The sequence below is a fragment of the Salvelinus fontinalis genome, unplaced genomic scaffold (assembly GCF_029448725.1).
Source record: "Salvelinus fontinalis isolate EN_2023a unplaced genomic scaffold, ASM2944872v1 scaffold_1417, whole genome shotgun sequence".
Classification (NCBI taxonomy): domain Eukaryota; kingdom Metazoa; phylum Chordata; class Actinopteri; order Salmoniformes; family Salmonidae; genus Salvelinus; species Salvelinus fontinalis.
In genome coordinates this window covers 1-18,608 of record NW_026601626.1, presented here as the reverse complement: position 1 = coordinate 18,608, position 18,608 = coordinate 1, and the positions used below count along the sequence as shown (strand labels likewise).

At 38.8% G+C, this 18,608-nt stretch overlaps 2 non-coding genes and 3 pseudogenes across 2 annotated transcripts; all 5 read right to left on the bottom strand.

Annotated features, from left to right (window-relative positions):
• Nucleotides 1-1,255: 1,255 nt before the first annotated feature.
• Nucleotides 1,256-1,374, bottom strand: LOC129849285 (5S ribosomal RNA). The gene has a single exon (XR_008758633.1). It is a non-coding gene; the product is annotated as a 5S ribosomal RNA (ribosomal RNA).
• Nucleotides 1,375-2,043: 669 nt separating this feature from the next.
• Nucleotides 2,044-2,193, bottom strand: LOC129849284 (U1 spliceosomal RNA; annotated as a pseudogene).
• Nucleotides 2,194-2,889: 696 nt separating this feature from the next.
• On the bottom strand, nt 2,890-3,008 carry LOC129849282 (5S ribosomal RNA). The gene has a single exon (XR_008758632.1). It is a non-coding gene; the product is annotated as a 5S ribosomal RNA (ribosomal RNA).
• Nucleotides 3,009-10,981: 7,973 nt separating this feature from the next.
• On the bottom strand, nt 10,982-11,131 carry LOC129849283 (U1 spliceosomal RNA; annotated as a pseudogene).
• A 7,013-nt stretch (nt 11,132-18,144) lies between these two features.
• LOC129849286 (U1 spliceosomal RNA) lies at nt 18,145-18,294 on the bottom strand (annotated as a pseudogene).
• Between the last annotated feature and the right edge of the window lie 314 nt (nt 18,295-18,608).

Sequence of the window (18,608 nt, the reverse complement as noted above, 5' to 3'; positions counted from 1 at the left end):
AATTTGTCTTCTGACAAATTTTATCCTTTAGTTTTGTCTTTTATATACTTTTATGTCACGTCTCTTGTGAGACGTGAAGAGGGGGATTTGTAAGAAATTGTATTAGATATTGGTAACTTGTTTTAACAACTTCTCAACATTACCTATAAGTTGACACAACATACACACCCCCTCTTTCTCTTGGACATATGCTGGACACATAGGACATATACACGGCACCCACAATTCCCCTCCCCCATGACAATCACACAGACACACCCAACCCATGGTTGGACCTCAGGACAAAGAACTCTCAGGAACCAATGGAACGTGGACACCAGGCCTGATCAGGACTACCCAAGACCCAGATCGACCAATCGGAAGGCCGGACTCGCAGATCTACCTACTTTGCTTGTTGTCTATATAGTACTGAACAATTCTGGAAACTCCCTTTTTTCCGGACGATTCACTAGGAGTCAGACTGAAAGAGCCTTGCTGCAAGATTTTACTAAGATATCTTTACATGTAATTAAACGGCCTTATTATAAAATTATCCACCTCGTCCTATTGTCTCCTCTTGTTCTCCTGTCAACAGTAAACGTTTTATTAACACAACGGTAACCACTTTCTGTTCTGATAATATCATATCACATCGACCTGCGTTAATTGCCGTTTAGGAATGCACTTGCACACAGAGTAGTGAAAAAGTATGTTTATTTTGTTTACTAGATTATATCAGTGAACCACAAGATTCCCATCATGCAACACTGTCGAACAAAATCACCAATTACTTTTTAATATCTTAACCTATCTGATATCACAAATGTTTGCGATATGACGAAATACAATCACATTCAGACACACACACACACACACACGACAAATGCATGAAACCAATTGATTTATCATCGATACCATCTCAGATTCCCTTGTGCTTTTGATTTACTCCATAAAAGAAGGGTTGTAATTCCAACATGGAAAACACAGGGCCATCAGACACCAGTCCAGTTCCACTCCTCACCAGCATTATTTCCTTTGATCATTTGAACAGGGCGAGGGAGCACAGAGCACACACAAGCTGCATTCAGTAACAATATTCTTATTTGTCTTATAAATAAAAGGCAGTTGCTCCCTGACAACACAAGGAACTTTGATCGTATTAAAAGGGCAGGGGAGACTAGCCCATAGAGGTTGCATTTAGTCAATTCAGCAACAAATGCTTACTACAAGGGCAGTGTTGCTGATGAAATAATGCAACACCCCCTAGTGGACAAAAGGCTTATAGCACCTGGTATTCCCAGGCGGTCTCCCATCCAAGTACTAACCAGGCCCGACCCTGCTTAGCTTCCGAGATCAGACGAGATCGGGCGTATTCAGGCTGGTATGGCCGTAAGCAAAGGTCCATCTCTTGGCACACCATATAAAGTCAAAGTGAGTCTGATAAACAGACATTGCATTCTCACCAATTAGATAAGCAGCTTGAACTTTGGCTCACTCAAAAAGTGGAAGAAATTACATATACTGTAGCCATCACTTTGTAGCACAGATAGTTGGATGAAATACAAACAAACCTTGCAAACATTTCTAAGCGAGGGCACAAATTTCAGCCTTGTGGGAAAAAAACGGACAAATACATCATCAGCAAAAGTTTCCCATGCAGCTATCCTACTAGCCACAATAAATACACAAAAGCTCTGGATGTTGAAAACCTATTGCATTGTTCTGTGCTAAGGAGGAATGCATGTATGGACAATTTCATATTGGAAGCGCATGACACATCATGACCGGGGGGGGGGGGGGGGGGGGGGGGGGGGTTGGAGTGGCTTCCCAACTATCTCCTGATTGAAGTACCAGCGTGGCATAAATACAATGCTGCATTTCGCAACATAATGTTTCGACAAAATGCCAACAATATTTTACAAACAAATGTTTCCACCTTTCGATTGGTCCACAAAGTCTCCTTCACAACTGACTTCAAAGATCTCCATAAGCACAGTCAGTTGACTCAAGTCATCTTTAAGCCTGCCGCCATGCAACGGTTTATCATTAACAAAGACATCAGGGTAAAGCGCAAACGAGCACTACCACAAATTTTGCAATCGAGATTCACACATTTGGAAAATTCGCAAGGGGTCAGCACAGCCAGAGTGCAATGGCTGAGCCCCACACCAGCTGAACCACCTTCTTGATTACAGTATCTCTTTTGCTTAGTGGAGGAAAAGTCTCTCCAGTGCCAACATTTTCCGCTACCGGTAACCACTTTGTGTTCTGATAATATCATATCACATCGACCTGCGTTAAATGCCGTTTAGGAATGCACTTGCACACAGAGTAGTGAAAAAGTAGTTTATTTTGTTTACTAGATTATATCAGTGAACCACTAGATTCCCATCATGCAACACTGTCGAAAAAATCAGCAATTACTTTTTAATATCTTAACCTATCTGATATCAAAAATGTTTGCGATATGACGAAATACAATCACATTCAGACACACACACACACACACACAGACAAATGCATGAAACCAATTGATTTATTATCGATAACATCTCAGATTCCCTTGTGCTTTTGATTTACTCCATAAAAGAAGGGTTGTAATTCCAACATGGAAAACACAGGGCCATCAGACACCAGTCCAGTTCCACTCCTCACCAGCATTATTTCCTTTGATCATTTGAACAGGGCGAGGGAGCACAGAGCACACACAAGCTGCATTCAGTAACAATATTCTTATTTGTCTTATAAATAAAAGGCAGTTGCTCCCTGACAACACAAGGAACTTTGATCGTATTAAAAGGGCAGGGGAGACTAGCCCATAGAGGCTGCATTTAGTCAATTCATCAACAAATGCTTACTACAATGCAGTGTTGCTGATGAAAATAATGCAACACCCCCTAGTGGACAAAAGGCTTACAGCACCTGGTATTCCCAGGCGGTCTCCCATCCAAGTACTAACCAGGCCCGACCCTGCTTAGCTTCCGAGATCAGACGAGATCGGGCGTATTCAGGCTGGTATGGCCATAAACAATGGTGCATCTCTTGGCACACCATATAAAGTCAAAGTGAGTCTGATAAACAGACATTGCATTCTCACCAATTAGATAAGCAGCTTGAACTTTGGCTCACTCAAAAGTGGAAGAAATTACATATACTGTAGCCATCACTTTTTAGCACAGATAGTTGGATGAAATACAAACAAACCTTGCAAATATTTCTAAGCGAGGGCACAAATTTCAGCCTTGTGGGAAAAAACGGACAAATATAATGACTTCTGACAAATACATCATCAGCAAAAGTTTCCCATGCAGCTATCCTACTAGCCACAATAAATACACAAAAGCTCTGGATGTTGAAAACCTATTGCATTGTTCTGTGCTAAGGAGGAATGCATGTATGGACAATTTCATATTGGAAGCGCATGACACATCATGACCGGGGGGGGGGGGGGGGGGTTAGAGTGGCTTCCCAACTATCTCCTGATTGAAGTACCAGCGTGGCATAAATACAATGCTGCATTTCGCAACATAATGTTTCGACAAAATGCCAACAATATTTTACAAACAAATGTTTCCACCTTTCGATTGGTCCACAAAGTCTCCTTCACAACTGACTTCAAAGATCTCCATAAGCACAGTCAGTTGACTCAAGTCATCTTTAAGCCTGCCGCCATGCAACGGTTTATCATTAACAAAGACATCAGGGTAAAGCACAAACGAGCACTACCATAAATTTTGCAATCGAGATTCACACATTTAGAAAATTCGCAAGGGGTCAGCACAGCCAGAGTGCAATGGCTGAGCCCCACACCAGCTGAACCACCTTCTTGATTACAGTATCTCTTTTGCTTAGTGGAGGAAAAGTCTCTCCAGTGCCAACATTTTCCGCTAACGGTAACCACTTTGTGTTCTGATAATATCATATCACATCGACCTGCGTTAAATGCCGTTTAGGAATGCACTTGCACACAGAGTAGTGAAAAAGTAGTTTATTTTGTTTACTAGATTATATCAGTGAACCACTAGATTCCCATCATGCAACACTGTCGAAAAAATCACCAATTACTTTTTAATATCTTAACCTATCTGATATCACAAATGTTTGCGATATGACGAAATACAATCACATTCAGACACACACACACACACACAGACAAATGCATGAAACCAATTGATTTATTATCGATAACATCTCAGATTCCCTTGTGCTTTTGATTTACTCCATAAAAGAAGGGTTGTAATTCCAACATGGAAAACACAGGGCCATCAGACACCAGTCCAGTTCCACTCCTCACCAGCATTATTTCCTTTGATCATTTGAACAGGGCGAGGGAGCACAGAGCACACACAAGCTGCATTCAGTAACAATATTCTTATTTGTCTTATAAATAAAAGGCAGTTGCTCCCTGACAACACAAGGAACTTTGATCGTATTAAAAGGGCAGGGGAGACTAGCCCATAGAGGCTGCATTTAGTCAATTCAGCAACAAATGCTTACTACAAGGCAGTGTTGCTGATGAAATAATGCAACACCCGCTAGTGGACAAAAGGCTTACAGCACCTGGTATTCCCAGGCGGTCTCCCATCCAAGTACTAACCAGGCCCGACCCTGCTTAGCTTCCGAGATCAGACGAGATCGGGCGTATTTTTTTTTTTTTTTTTTTTTTTTTATTATAAAAATGTCAAAGTAATTTACAACCAAATCACATAACCACCAACAATCCTTCAACCAATTTCACTCCCTGTACATCAGAAACAAAACCAATTTTCCAAAACACCAACAACCCATATTACAAAAAAAAACCCAAAATCAACAAAACATTACAACAAATAAAACATAATTACACCATCCTTATTCACTAATCAACTTAAAATACATAATCTAATAAACATTATACATACACCATTTCAGAAGTTAACCCTAAATCCCCCTCCTCCCTCCTCCATAGACCCCAAAGTACTCCCCTTTATAAACATACTTTCAAATTTCTCTAGTTTTGCATTATACATTAATTCCACCTGCTTTCTTAAACCTGCTTTAAAGATTACCCAAACATTCACCTTTTTCCCTTCAAAATGTTTCATATTCCTTCTACAGTAAATTGCATACCTCACAAAACTCAAAACAAGATTCAACAGGTACACATTCACACCCAAACATTTCCCCACTACTCCAAATAATATTAATCTATCCCATTCAAAACTTTCTATAAACTCTTTTCTCCAGTGCCTCCACAACAAAAGTTTTACTTTATTGAAAAAATCTGTCAGACATGGACATTCAACAAATAAGTGCATCAAAGACTCTGGCTTCATCATACACACATCACATTCCCGCCGTACATCGTGGTTTATCTGATGTAAAATAATATTTGTGTATATACGATTATGCCGTAACATAAAATCCATGTTCTCACAATTTCGTTTATTCCCAAACAAAACCAAATTCTCCCACATCAAAGAAACATCCAAATCAATAAACATTTTTCTCCACATCCTCTCAGCCGCAGGCCTCACACACACAGACTTCAACATACACTTGTACATTCTTTTCTGTGTTACTTTTGATAATAATTGTTTCCCCAATCCTTTACCCACATAGAGACTTGGCATCACATACAAGTCCTCATATTCCCCCTCCCCATTTATCACTTTTATCCACTCACCCGGAATGCATAATTTAATTCTTTCGTATATCTTTAATATTACATTTCTCTCCACTGTATCATCAAACTCCCACACAGTATCTAGAATTGCCTGCCCCCTTAAAAAACCAGGTATAACCTCATAAAGAAAATCTTTTACTAATATTAACCCCGCCTTCATAAACAATTTGTTGTACAACACCTTCCCACCACTCTCTATTTTTGGATTCAAAAACACAGGTTGATTAAATATGTTGTCCTTATTTGTACATGTGTACTCAACCTGAGGAAGAAATTCCCCCCATGCCAAGAACACCTCCTTATAGAACTCAGGCAAACCCTCCAACATATCCTTCTTCCATGACATCAATAATCCACTTTCTTCACAACCCCCACTTCTGTACAAAAAATATTTAAAGAACCTTTTCCATCCATAATCTACCTCCCCATATAAGTATTTTTGCACACTTTTTATTCTCATTGCTTTTCTCTTCACATCCAAATCCAGCAATTTCAACCCCCCATCCTTTAAATCCGAGATAAGAGTTGCCCTTGCAATCCTAGTCCCCTTTCCCTCCCATAGGAATTCTGCAACCAAACCATTGAATTCTTTTAACACCCATTGTGGCATATCCAACGAACCTAAAACATAGATACATTTGGATGCCCCCAATGAATTAATCACCACCACTTTCCCCCTCAAAAACAGTTTTCTTGCCTTCCAATAGGATAGAGTATGTTTTATTTTATTCGAAACCCCAGTCCATGTCTCATCTCTCGTCCCTTCTTTATCCACCCCCAAAACCACCCCTAAAGTCTTTATATAACCTTCAGCCTTTTTGAAAGGGAATCCACAGTCCACTTTTTCATCTATCCCCACATACATTATTTCAGATTTTTCAACATTAAGTTTTGCCCCTGATGCCTTGCCATATACCTCAAAACACTCCATTACATTCTTCACACTTTCAACATCTATCACAGTACATGTAGTATCATCCGCATATTGCTGTATAACACTCTCCCCCCCATCCGGTATCCGTATACCTCTAATTACTTTGTTTGCTTTAATCATTGCTGCAAACGGCTCCACCGATAAACTATAAAGAGCAGCTGATAACGGACATCCCTGCCTAACAGATCTCTCCAGAGGAAAAGAATCTGTTAAAATCCCATTACATTTTACTCTGCTCCTTGCAGATCCATTCAGTAATCTAATCCAACCTATCATTCTTTCACCAAAACCAAATTTCCCAAGTGTACGCAATAAAAAGGAATGATCAACTCTATCAAAAGCCTTATTTAGATCCAAACTCATCACAAACCCCCCTTCCTCCCCCATATGCTTTATCACATCCCTTATTGTTCCCACTGTGTCAGAAATATCCCTCCCTGGTACACTATATCCTTGTGTCTCTGCTATTACTCCTCCCATAACTTTCTTAACTCTATTAGCTAAGACCTTGGCTAAGATCTTATAATCACAATTTAAAAGTGTCAACGGTCGATAATTATCCAAATTTACACGACTCCCTTTATTTTTATACAGTATGGTTAAAACTCCTGTGGCCAGCGAATCTGGCACCACTTGAGTCTTTTCAATATATTCATACAGTTTTTTTTAAAGTGGAGCCAACAAATCTGCAAAAGCTTTATAAAATTCCGCAGTTAGGCCATCAGACCCCGGACTCCTATTGCTATTAGCAGCTAATATGGCCTCCTTAATATCAGTTAGACTCATATCTTCATCACACATGTTTTTTTCCCCTTCTGTTAACTTAGTATCCACATGATCAAGCACCTTATCCATGCATGAATCATTAACCTCTTCTTTTTTAAATAAACATTCATAATATCTCTCGACCGTATCCAGAATCCCCACCAAATCATTAACCTTTTCCCCTTTATCATTAATTAACTCCGTAATATAAATCTTCTCTTGCCTTCTTTTTTTCTAAATTCAAGAAAAATGAAGTACACCTTTCCCCCTCTATCGCATATTGCACTCTACTCCTTACAATCGCCGCATAACATTTCTTCTTCTCATATTCATCAAGTGCATCCTTAGCCAGTAAATAATCCTCCACCCCATGATCTTCATCCTTTTCTATACACTCAAGTTCATGTTGAACCTCCTTACGTAGTTCCCTCTCCTTCTTTTTCAAAAAAGAATTCCTCTTAACTGCATATTTTATAGTCAATTCCTTACATTTGATTTTCAGCTCCTCCCACCACAACCCCATATTCTCCTCCATTAACTGCTGTCTTTTGGCTTTCCCAATACATTCTGATATCATCTCAATATAATTTTCCTCCTCTAGCAAGCTATTATTTAAACACCACAGCCCACCAGATTTAGTAGGTGTCCTTACTCCGCAAGAAAATACCAACGCAGCATGATCACTAAAAGTTGTAAAAACATACTTAATATCTTTTATAAAATCCCTTAACCCTTCATTTACTAAAACCAAATCTATTCGCGTCTGTTTCAACTCCCCTAAAACCACCTGCCTTCTAGAAATGCCTCTCTTGTTCGGATTCTCATCCCTCCATATATCAATCAAACTGTTTTCAAACATAATCTTCCTTAAGACCCCCCTAGAAACGTCATTTCTAAAGATAGCTCCTCTTTTCATATCTAGTCTATTCATTTTAACATTAAAATCCCCTACTAAAATACAGTTACCCTTGCACCATTTCCCTAATCCTAAAAATAAATTCTTTCGCTCTATCTCATTATTCGGCGCATAAATATTTATAATCCTAAAAACCCTATTCATATATTCAAAATCCAAAATTAAAATCCTCCCATTATTATCATTATATATCTTCTTCACATTTTCTACTACATCCTTCCTTAATAAAATTGCAACCCCACTTGAATTTCCCCTGCCATTGTTTACATAAATAAAATCCCTCCATATTTTTTTTACTTCTGAAACACATACATTATCCCAGTGCGTCTCTTGAATACATAAAATATCTGAATTCTTTATTTGTACTATTCTATTAAATTTTCCCATTGTTCTCAAACCATTTGCATTTATTGACATTATATTTACCATTCTAATAAATAAGAAAATAAGAAAATATAATTTCATTATCCTCTACCTGTTATCCAGTTTCTTTCCTCTTCCACCCTTTCTCTCCCCCTCTTCCCCCCGCTTTCCTCTTTCTGTATCCTTCCCTCGTTCTTTCAATCTTTTCCCCATCATCCGTGTCCGATATCTCCTCCAAGACCATGTTATCCAGCCAACTCAACTTCTTGACACCCACATCCGTTGTGCTCCCCGTGTTCATCTCCGTCTCTGGTATTGTCATCGTTGTGCTCCCCGTGTTCATCTCCGTCTCATGTGTAGCCGTCGTTGTCGTTTCTGTTATTGTCATCAAACTCGAACCCCTCTCCATTTCTTCACCCCCCGAGGTACTTGTTAGTGCTGTGCTTTCCCCCAAAACCTGTGAGTCCCCCGTGCTTCCCCCCAATCCACTCCCCCCCTCCTCCTGAAAACTCCCTCTTCTTATTTCCGAATCCATACTGCTCCCAATTTCATTTATCTTCTGGTCCTTCTTCTCCCTTCTTGCCTCCGTCTCTCCACTCTCCACCACATCCTCTCCTCCATCTTCTTCTCCTTCTTGCGACAATACAACTGCTTCCTCGAACAGTGCTTGACTCCCCTCTTCAGCCATAACCTCTCCACAGTTGCACTCCGCCAATCTCTTTCTGCATCCACCACAGAAATTCCTTTCCTTCTCTCCGACACATTCTCTCGCATAGTGGCCTTGATTACCACACTTGAAACACTTAAATTCAGGGCAATCTTTAACTATGTGCCCGGGTTGAATACACAAACGACACACTCTGACCTGTTTGTCATGAATTACCCTGAAGTATTCTGCTCCCTCCAGCGTCTCAATTCTTGTGGAATATGGCAATGATGTTACTTTTTCTGTGAACTTGACCTTGCAAAATCGTGTCCCGTGAAACCACCTCCGTTCCTGGCCAAACTCTCCTCCTTATCTCCGAGACGGCCGTTACGCCCCAGCTACTCAGCTTGCCCATTATCACACCATCTTCTACGTATACTGGGAGATTCATGAAAGACACCACCAATTCTTTCACATTCACATCTCTTGCCAGAATCCTGGTGTCCCTTATCCGTAGTCCATCCATTAGACGTTCTTTTCCTCTTTCGTTTCTCATCGTAATTTCCTACTTCTTCTCACCTTTCATTCGACATCCCACCACCTCTCCACACACCTTCTTAATTGCTCGTAGTAGTTCCATTGTCGTCACCTTGTCTTCTCCTTCCAACTCAATTGCCACCGTGTATTCTTTGCCATATTTCATTCCTTCTTTATCTTCATTTTTCTTCCGTTGCGCATTTTCGTTGTCCTTGTCCATTCCGTTTGTCGTTTCCATGTTGTCCGTCATAGCAATTCAAAAAATGAATCCGAAAAAAACTCTCCCCCAAGCAGCAAAACTGCAAGGGGGGAAGACTAACCAAACTTAAAAGTATTCAAATGCAAGAACAAAAATATTATTTTTCGAAATCCAAATAATTAACAAAAATAGCTCTCGAGCAAACACTCTCCAGCAAACACTTACTCACAGCTCAAACACTCGCACCTGTCGTCACTTCTCCAATCAGGATGGGCGTATTCAGGCTGGTATGGCCGTAAGCAAAGGTGCATCTCTTTGCACACCATATAAAGTCAAAGTGAGTCTGATAAACAGACGTTGCATTCTCACCAATTAGATAAGCAGCTTGAACTTTGGCTCACTCAAAAAGTGGAAGAAATTACATATACTGTAGCCATCACTTTTTAGCACAGATAGTTGGATGAAATACAAACAAACCTTGCAAACATTTCTAAGCGAGGGCACAAATTTCAGCCTTGTGGGAAAAAACGGACAAATACAATGACTTCTGACAAATACATCATCAGCAAAAGTTTCCCATGCAGCTATCCTACTAGCCACAATAAATACACAAAAGCTCTGGATGTTGAAAACCTATTGCATTGTTCTGTGCTAAGGAGGAATGCATGTATGGACAATTTCATATTGGAAGCGCATGACACATCATGACCGGGGGTGGGGGGGGGGGTTAGAGTGGCTTCCCAACTATCTCCTGATTGAAGTACCAGCGTGGCATAAATACAATGCTGCATTTCGCAACATAATGTTTCGACAAAATGCCAACAATATTTTACAAACAAATGTTTCCACCTTTCGATTGGTCCACAAAGTCTCCTTCACAACTGACTTCAAAGATCTCCATAAGCACAGTCAGTTGACTCAAGTCATCTTTAAGCCTGCCGCCATGCAACGGTTTATCATTAACAAAGACATCAGGGTAACGCGCAAACGAGCACTACCATAAATTTTGCAATCGAGATTCACACATTTGGAAAATTCGCAAGGGGTCAGCACAGCCAGAGTGCAATGGCTGAGCCCCACACCGGCTGAACCACCTTCTTGATTACAGTATCTCTTTTGCTTAGTGGAGGAAAAGTCTCTCCAGTGCCAACATTTTCCGCTAACGGTAACCACTTTGTGTTCTGATAATATCATATCACATCGACCTGCGTTAAATGCCGTTTAGGAATGCACTTGCACACAGAGTAGTGAAAAAGTAGTTTATTTTGTTTACTAGATTATATCAGTGAACCACTAGATTCCCATCATGCAACACTGTCGAAAAAATCACCAATTACTTTTTAATATCTTAACCTATCTGATATCAAAAATGGTTGCGATATGACGAAATACAATCACATTCAGACACACACACACACACACACAGACAAATGCATGAAACCAATTGATTTATTATCGATAACATCTCAGATTCCCTTGTGCTTTTGATTTACTCCATAAAAGAAGGGTTGTAATTCCAACATGGAAAACACAGGGCCATCAGACACCAGTCCAGTTCCACTCCTCACCAGCATTATTTCCTTTGATCATTTGAACAGGGCGAGGGAGCACAGAGCACACACAAGCTGCATTCAGTAACAATATTCTTATTTGTCTTATAAATAAAAGGCAGTTGCTCCCTTACAACACAAGGAACTTTGATCGTATTAAAAGGGCAGGGGAGACTAGCCCATAGAGGCTGCATTTAGTCAATTCAGCAACAAATGCTTACTACAAGGCAGTGTTGCTGACGAAATAATGCAACACCCCCTAGTGGACAAAAGGCTTACAGCACCTGGTATTCCCAGGCGGTCTCCCATCCAAGTACTAACCAGGCCCGACCCTGCTTAGCTTCCGAGATCAGATGAGATCGGGCGTATTTTATTTTTTTTTATCTTTTATTATGAAAAAACACATAATATTTACAACATTCAATCAATAATAAAAATGGATAATCAATTCATCCTTTTACAAAATCAAAAAAGAAAGAAAGAAAAATAAAACCTATTAAAAAAACACAATCATCCACCAAAACCAATTAATAATTAAAAACAAGTTTTCCATTCGACTCAATTTCAATAAAAGTGCTCCCCCACACAAACAATTTTTCAAAATTACATCCACCATATTTATATATTACTTCTATATCTTTCTCTAAAATACTTCTAAATAAAACCTCCACACTCACAATTTTCCCTTCATAATGTCCCAAATTCCGTCTTTGTCTTACAGCGTATCTGGCATGACTAAGAACAAAATTCATCAAATTAAAATTAAAAACTTTGCTTTTCCCAGTTAACCCAAAAAGAAACAACCTCCTCCACTCAACCCCATCAACAATCTCTTCTCCCCAATGTTGTACTAAAATCCCCTTTAAAAACTTATGAAACTCTTCTAATCTACTACATTCAACAAAAAAGTGCATAAAATTCTCCACCCCCTTATCACAAATATCACATTCTCTTTTAATATCTCTATTTATTTGATGCAAAACCACATTCGTAAAAATCCTATTATGTTTCAATTTAAAATCATTGTCTTCACATTCTATAGAATTATATTTTACATTTACATTCTTCCATATTGATTTCACATCTATATTTGCAAACACCCTAGACCACACTTTTTCCGAAGCAGGAGTTTTTATCTCTCTTAAAATACATTTTTCATATACCTTTTTAACTTTCAAACCTGACAAATCATACTTCTTCCCATTACTTTCATAATATAAAACCGGTAAACCCCTAGCTCTTGTAGCCACCTCTTTATTTATTAAAACACCCCATTCCACAGGAAGACATCCTAATATTCTCTTATACATGTTCTCCACAGTAGTTCTACTTATTTCATCATTTTCTTCAACCACATTATCAAATATTGCCTGACATGGAAGGAACCCCGGAATGACCTCATATAAGATGTCCCCAACCTGTCTCATCCCAGCCCTCATAAAATATTTACAAAACAACATCTTATTATTATACTGTATCTTGGGATTTAAAAAAATTGGCTGATATAAAATATTGTCTAAAATGGTACACTCATAATAAATCTTTGGTAAAAACTCCCCCCAAGCCTCAAACACTTCTCTATAAAACAAAGGTATATTACCTAACATTTCCTTTTTCATACACATCAATAAACCATTGTCCCCCATCCTCCCAACCTCCTGCAAATACTCCTTAAAAAATCTTTTCCATCCATAATCTAATTCCCCATATAAATATTTACGTACCATTTTGACTCTAATTGCTGTTTTCCTCACATTTAAATCCACCAACTTCAAGCCCCCCTCCTCATAACCTGCAATCAAAGTTTTAAAAGCTATTTTCACCCCCTTCCCTTCCCATAAAAAATCAACTACAATTTTATTCATTTCAGATAAAACCCATTCTGGCATATCCAAAACATTCATTACATAAATAAAAATTGACATCAACAATGAATTTATGACAATTACTTTCCCTTTTAATTTCAAAGACCTCCCCCTCCACATATTTACCACCTTCCTAACTTTGTTTATAACCCCACTCCATGTCATATCCCTAGCTTCCTGTTCCTTCACCCCTAAAAACACACCTAACACCTTAAAATAATCATTTACCATTTTAAAAGGAAAAATCTCCTCATTATTCTTCCCAACATACATTATTACTGACTTCTCCATATTCACTTTTGCTCCTGAGGCTTTCTCATATACTTTAAAACACTCCATCACCCTTTTAACACTTTCCTCATCTCTAACTGTTATTGTGGTATCGTCTGCATATTGATGAATTAAACTAAAACCTCCTTGCGGAGTCTCTACACAATTTATAAAATGATCTTTTTTAAGGTATGCCGCTAAGGGTTCTACCGATAAAACATACAATAATGCTGATAAAGGGCACCCCTGTCTCACTGATCTCTCAAGAATAAAAGAATCTGTTAAAACCCCATTACATTTTACCCTACTTTTTGCCTTTCTATATAATAATTTTATCCATCCTATTATTCTATTTCCAAACCCATATTTTTCCAGTACCCTAAACATAAAATCATGTTCCACCCTGTCAAAAGCTTTATTAAAATCTATACTTAAAACAATTCCCCCTCTCTTATCGCTATTCATTTTATTTATCACATCTCTAAGTGTAATGATGGTATCAGCTATGTCTCTTCCAGGCACACTATAATTTTGTGTAGGTGCTATAATATCATTTAAAACCATCTTCATCCTATTCGCCAATATCTTCGCTAAAATCTTGTAATCTGAGTTTAATAAACTAATTGGCCTATAATTTTCTAATTTCATTTTGCTCCCCTTATTTTTATATAAAACCGATATCAGTCCTGTCACCATGGAGTCTGAAACAGTATTATTATCTTCCATGTATTGATACACTTCTATTAAAATTGGTGCTAAAAAACTTTCATACATTTTGTAAAACTCTGCAATTAGTCCATCTACTCCAGGACTTTTATTTATTTGTAATCCCTTAATTGCATCTTTCACTTCATCCACTGTTATCTTCCTATCACATATTTGCTTATCCTCAACACCAATTTGCACATCCACACTACCTAAAATCTCCTTTACACACTCTTCATCCACCTCCCCTTTCTTAAATAAATCCTTATAAAAATTCTGTACAGTTTCTAATATCTCAACATAATCATTTACCACTTCACCCTTTACATTTTCTATCTCACTAATATATGATTTCGTCTGTTTAGTTTTCTCTAAACCAAGAAAAAAAGATGTACATTTTTCCCCTTCTAAAACATACTTTGCCCTACTTCTAATAGATGCCCCCTTACATTTATCTATTTCACATTTGCTCAATTGTGCCTTTAAATCTAAAAACCTTTCAATATTATAAATAGGATCAATATCACATTTCCTCATTTCTTCATTCAATTTTGCTCTTAAATTATTTTCTTCTCTTGTCATCCTACTCCTCTTCTTCCTTGCATATCTAATACTAAAATCTTTTATTTTTTTCTTAACATTTTCCCACCACTGGCACTTATCATTCCCTTTTTGCTTATCCTCCATTTCATGTTCTATCAAAGATTTAAGTTGTAATCCATATTCCTCATCACCTAGATACCTTGCATTCATACACCACACTCCCCCCCCTTTCCCCTCCCTATCTAACCCCACCGAAAATGTTAACCCAGCATGATCACTAAAAGTTGTAAAAATATACTTAATATCCTTCATAAAATTCCTTAACCCTTCATTTACTAAAACCAGATCTATCCGTGTCTGTTTCAACTCCCCTAAAACCACCTGCCTTCTAGAAAATTCTCTCTTGTTCGGATTCTCATCCCTCCATATATCAATCAAATTGTTTTCCAACATTATCTTCCTTAAAACCCCCCTAGATACGTCACTTCTAAAAATAGCTCCCCTTGCCATATCTAATCTATTCATTTTAACATTAAAATCCCCAACTAAAATACAATTACCCCTGCACCATTTCCCTAATTCTAAAAATAAATCCCTCCGCTCTATCTCATTATTCGGCGCATAAATATTTATAATCCTAAAAACCCTATTCATATATTCAAAATCCAATATTAAAATCCTCCCATTATTATCATTATATATCTTCTTCACATTTTCTACTACATCCTTCCTTAATAAAATTGCAACCCCACTTGAATTCCCTCTGCCATTGTTTACATAAATAAAATCCCTCCATATTTTTTTTACTTCTAAAACACATACATTATCCCAGTGTGTTTCTTGAATACATAAAATATCTGAATTCTTCATTTGTACTATTCTATTAAATTTTCCCATTGTTCTCAAACCATTAGCATTTATCGACATTATATTAACCATTCTAATAAATAATAAAATAATAAAATATAATTCCATTATCCTTTACCTCTTATCCAGTTTCTTTCCTCTTCCACCCTTTCTCTCCCCCTCTTCCCACCGCTTTCCTCTTCCTGTATCCTTCCCTCGTTCTTTCCATCTTTTCCCCATCATCTGTGTCCGATATCTCCTCCAAGTCCATGCTATCCAGCCAACTCCCACTCTTGGCATCCACCTCCGTTGTGCTCCCCATATTCATCTCTGTTTCTGCCACCGTCATCGCTGTGCTCCCCGTGCTCATCTCCGCCTCCGTTATTGTCCTCAAACCCAAAACCCTCTCCATTTCTTCACCCCCCGAGGTACTTGATAGTGCTGTGCTTTCCCCCAAAACCTGTGAGTCCCCCGTGCTTCCCCCCAGTCCACTCCCCCCCTCCTCCTGAAACCTCCCTCTTCTTATTTCCGAGTCCATACTGCTCCCAATTTCATTTATCTTCTGGTCCTTCTTCCTTCTTCCTTCCTCCGTCTCCCCACCTTCCACCACGTCTTCTCCTCCATCTTCTTCTCCTTCTTGCGACAATACTACTTCTTCCTCTAGTATTGTTTGACTCCCCTCTTCAGCCCGATCCTCTCCACAGTTGCACTCCTCCATTCTCTTTCTACATCCACCACAAAAATTCCTTTCCTTCTCTCCATCACATTCTCTCGCATAGTGTCCTTGATTGCCACACTTAAAACACTTAAATTCCGGGCAGTCTTTCACTATGTGCCCAGGTTGAATGCACAACCGACACACTCTGACCTGTTTGTCATGAATGACTCTGAAATATTCCGCTCCTTCCAACGTCTCAATTCTTGTAGAATAAGGTAATGATGTCACTTTTTCTGTAAACTTGACTTTGCAGAAACGTGTCCCATCAACCACCTCCGTTCCTGGCCAAACTCTCCTTCTTATCTCCGAGACGGCCTCCACTCCCCAGCTACTCAGCTTGCCCAGTATCACACCATCTTCTACGTAAACTGGGAGATTCATAAAAGACACCACCAATTCCTTCACATTAATATCTCTCGCCAGAATCTTTGTGTCCTTTATTCTCAATCCATCCATTAACCGTTCTTTTCCTTTTTCATTTCTCATTGTAATTTCGTACTTCTTTTCTCCTTTCATTCGGCATCCCACCACCTCTCCACACACCTCCTTAATTGCTCTTAGTAGTTCCATTGTCGTCACTTTGTCTTCTCCTTCCAACTCAATTGCCACCGTATATTCTTTTCCATATTTCATCTCTTCTTTATCTTCCTTTTTCTTCCGTTGCGCTTTTTCGTTGTCTTTGTCCATTCCGTTTGTCTTTTCCATGTTGTCCGTCATAGCAAAAAATGAATCCAAAAAAAAAAATTCTCCCCCAAGCAGAAAAACTGCAAGGGGGAAGACTAACCAAACTTAAAAGTATTCAAATGCAAGAACAAAAAAAATTATATTGCAAAAACCAATTAATTAACAAAAATAGCTCTCGAGCAAACACTCTCCAGCAAACACTTACTCACAGCTCAAACACTCGCACCTGTCGTCACTTCTCCAATCAGGAAATGCGCATTCAGGCTGGTATGGCCGTAAGCAATGGTGCATCTCTTGGCACACCATATAAAGTCAAAGTGAGTCTGATAAACAGACATTGCATTCTCACCAATTAGATAAGCAGCTTGAACTTTGGCTCACTCAAAAAGTGGAAGAAATTACATATACTGTAGCCATCACTTTTTAGCACAGATAGTTGGATGAAATACAAACAAACCTTGCAAACATTTCTAAGCGAGGGCACAAATTTCAGCCTTGTGGGAAAAAACGGACAAATACAATGACTTCTGACAAATACATCATCAGCAAAAGTTTCCCATGCAGCTATCCTACTAGCCACAATAAATACACAAAAGCTCTGGATGTTGAAAACCAATTGCATTGTTCTGTGCTAAGGAGGAATGCATGTATGGACAATTTCATATTGGAAGCGCATGACACATCATGACCGGGGGTGGGGGGGGGGGGGTTAGAGTGGCTTCCCAACTATCTCCTGATTGAAGTACCAGCGTGGCATAAATACAATGCTGCATTTCGCAACATAATGTTTCGACAAAATGCAAACAATATTTTACAAACAAATGTTTCCACCTTTCGATTGGTCCACAAAGTCTCCTTCACAACTGACTTCAAAGATCTCCATAAGCACAGTCAGTTGACTCAAGTCATCTTTAAGCCTGCCGCCATGCAACGGTTTATCATTAACAAAGACATCAGGGTAACGCGCAAACGAGCACTACCATAAATTTTGCAATCGAGATTCACACATTTGGAAAATTCGCAAGGGGTCAGCACAGCCAGAGTGCAATGGCTGAGCCCCACACCGGCTGAACCACCTTCTTGATTACAGTATCTCTTTTGCTTAGTGGAGGAAAAGTCTCTCCAGTGCCAACATTTTCCGCTAACGGTAACCACTTTGTGTTCTGATAATATCATATCACATCGACCTGCGTTAAATGCCGTTTAGGAATGCACTTGCACACAGAGTAGTGAAAAAGTAGTTTATTTTGTTTACTAGATTATATCAGTGAACCACTAGATTCCCATCATGCAACACTGTCGAAAAAATCACCAATTACTTTTTAATATCTTAACCTATCTGATATCAAAAATGGTTGCGATATGACGAAATACAATCACATTCAGACACACACACACACACACACAGACAAATGCATGAAAC